This window comes from Odontomachus brunneus, unplaced genomic scaffold (genome assembly GCF_010583005.1).
Source record: "Odontomachus brunneus isolate Ranch 3 - 2012 unplaced genomic scaffold, Obru_v1 Obru_scaffold_001, whole genome shotgun sequence".
NCBI lineage: Eukaryota > Metazoa > Arthropoda > Insecta > Hymenoptera > Formicidae > Odontomachus > Odontomachus brunneus.
Genome location: NW_022639451.1, coordinates 7,293,905 through 7,297,334, shown reverse-complemented (window position 1 = coordinate 7,297,334; position 3,430 = coordinate 7,293,905). Strand labels below are relative to the sequence as shown.

Sequence of the window (3,430 nt, the reverse complement as noted above, 5' to 3'; positions counted from 1 at the left end):
TAAAACTTGATTTGTTTCAAAATATGCAAGCGAAAATCTAACGATATCATGCGTCAGAAAATTTTTTCCTGCAATTTTAACCTAGGTTTCGACAAGTGGGAAGTTAGCCCCCCCAAATTTCAATGTAAAATAATTTTTTTCTAGAAGGGTGCAAACGAAAATTCGACTTGTTTCGAAATGTGCAAACGAAGATCTAATAATATCATACATCAAATAATTTTATTTTGCAGTCATAAATTTCGGCAAGTGTGAGTTTAGCCTCCCCAAAGTTTAAAGTCAAATAACTTTTTTCCTAGAGGTGTGCAAACGAAAATTCGCGTTGTTTCGAAATGTGCAAACGAAAATCTATCGATTACATTTCTCGTTGTCTGTCTTAGCCTTTACAAACGTTTTGTTTATAGCAATTACTTTTTGTGCCCATATTCAGTACATGCCAGTGAGTATATAATAATTGATTTACATATTTATACATAAATTGTTTAATTTATTATTATTTACAGTTACTTATATTTTGTGGAATTAATTATATAGCTTTATATAATAGGGCAAAGAAATGAAATTGGTGTTAAAATAGCTTTTCATATATAAAATGTTCATTTGTATCAATAATAAATAGACTTATGCGAAGTATATTTTATGCTTAAGTTTGTATTCATGTTTCTGAAATCCATATACAATTCTAACAAACTCAATCGCATTATTTGAAAGCCATTTATTCTTGGATTTTGAATTACATATTTGAAAGTGCGCTTTACTTACATTTGAAGCTCAGTTAGAACAGTAAATACCTAGCAAAAAATAATTCGTTGATTGACGACAAAAGAATGACATCAAATAGACGTTGAAATCATCAAACCGACGTCAATTTGATATCATTTTAACGTCAATCAAAGAATCATTTTTCACTAAGTATATAGATGTCACAAACATGAAGTCTTAAATAGCTCAATGGAAAGAGCAGTTGTCTGGCAAGCGGAAGACCCGAGTTTTCGATCTCAGCCGAGTTTGGTGTTTTTCATCTCATATGGCATTAAAAGTGGACATCTACAGATATATACAAGCACACCTGGTCAAAGTTTCTAATCTTTCTTTCGTGTGCAATTATTAAATCCAAAGAAATCCTTTTGAGTTGAAATAATTCTATATGAATACTCTAAAAAATTCTAAGGAACTCCAATCACATGATGCATGTAACTTCCTAAATCATTCTTATAGTATTCTTACACGAATTTCTAAAGAAGTATAATTCAGGAAAAAAGAAAACTTTAGGAACATTTAAAGAATTCATCGTGCTATCTGGACATAATTTCGTATATAATGTTACATAAATACGCATACAATTATATGTAATTATATATATAATTATACATAATTATGTATAATTATATATAATTATACGTAATTATGTATGGAAAAATTTTATATATAATTATGCATGAAAAATTTTTCATCGGGATTGTATGCAATATGTATCTAATAAAGTTTCTTTCAGGTTGCGTTGCGTCGTGCACGCAATATAAATATAACAATGTTTTTTACAGAATACGTTATTCAAACAAGTAACATTTAGAAGACTCACTATCAGATTTATAGTATTTTATTGATAAAAAGATACGTTTATTTTCTTTCTCTTTCTTATATCTTTTCAATATCTTTTCCGCAGCACATATATGGTTTAGACATCGAAAAATGATAGCATCAAGCTTCAATACAAACATATTACGAGGATTCTGCGATATATTTGTGGAACAAACTTCAATATTTATGGAGAAATTAGAACACATGGTAAATGATGAAGTAGATCTTTTTCAACATATAACAATGTGTACTTTGGACATTATTTACGGTAAGATGAAATGCTTATACGACTTTGACTTGTTTGAAAATTACCTGTATGTGTAATACTTTTCAATACAAATGTACAAAAACTATTATTTAAGATAATAAATAATTGTACTTTATTATATACTTTAATTATATATAATATATACTTATATATAATATATATTAAATAATTATAATATACTTATTATAATATATATAATATATATTATATACTTTAATTATATTAAAAATGACGAACTTAACTTTTTTGTACAAAATCTTGAAGGCACTTCATTGGGTATCAAGTTGGAATCGCAATTAAGTAAAAATACTGTGTATGTTAATGCACTAATAAGGTATGACATCTTCAGACATTAAATTCTTATAATTATAGTATCCTCAGAAATAGATTTTATTTAACAAGATTATCGCAATGTATAATTTCAGGGTAAAAGAGATAATCTTACATAGAATACGAAATATATTTTTATTTTCTGATATAATATTCTATTTTACTCCTCTAAGTCGCGAGCAGCAGAAGCATTTAAATTATATATATTCAGCTGCGGAAAAGGTAGATATTCCAAATACATTCTCTGACAAAGTTGCACGCTTTGCATGTTATATGAATTATTACTGTGCAGGTAATAGAACAAAAGGAAAATGCGAGAGATAATTTAGTTGGGAATAAAAACCAATCTGCTAAACCTTGTAAGTTGTACACATTTCTTTTATATATTTTTACGTAATATATTCATTCAGTTAATGTTATAATGTGTAAAAATTGTACGAAAAATTATTATGTATATATGTATATGTTATGCATATGTATATGTGTATACAGAGTGTTCCAAAACTAATAGAACACCTGTTAAGGGTAGGCAATTTGGAGCTAAAAGTTTCTCTTCTATTTTTGGATCCGATAATTAGTTAATGAGATATTAATTAATTAATTCTGCCAATCCCTTAGTGCCCCGAGTGAGTGTTCAATGACATTGGACGCCGTGGGCTCCTCAGGAGCCCTGCTCGTCCGTTTTTCTTCCCTTTTTGTACATACTAAAATCATTCACGGTACTCAACCACCGACCAACCTCATGCAAAAAACATTCAAGTCACTCACGCACTCGAAGGAAGCATTTCACACATATCCTCCTCTTCCAGCATATAAAACCCATTCGCCACTAAAAATATTCATAGCAAACACAGAATGTAACTATTATATAACATAGAAGTGTTACGTCCTGTGCAGACATGAGTCATGCACTCTATCTTTGCCTCCTCTGTCAGGAAACAACAAACTATTCCGAATCGTAAGACCCTTTTTTTGTCTTTCCTCAATAAAAATTCCGACTAAAATTCCGAAATAACCCTGGAAAATACAGCACTAAAACTCCTTAATCCGCAAAGTAAACTTCACCGGACCTTATCCTTGGGATCAAAGGAACCGCTGGATAACAAAAAATTATGTCCGTTACATTTTCCAACTTACGTTGTTCGGTTCCGCCTCATCTGCTGATTCCCTCACCACCTTAAAAATCCTCCAATAACCTTCTCTTTTGAAACGTATGATTTTCTCCACCCACAACCCCAGCCAAGAAGATTTCCT

The 3,430-nt window shown here is 30.0% G+C and overlaps 1 pseudogene; it reads left to right on the top strand.

Annotated features, from left to right (window-relative positions):
• The window catches only part of LOC116848939, a 19,945-nt pseudogene that overhangs the window by 2,298 nt on the left and 14,217 nt on the right, over positions 1-3,430 (top strand).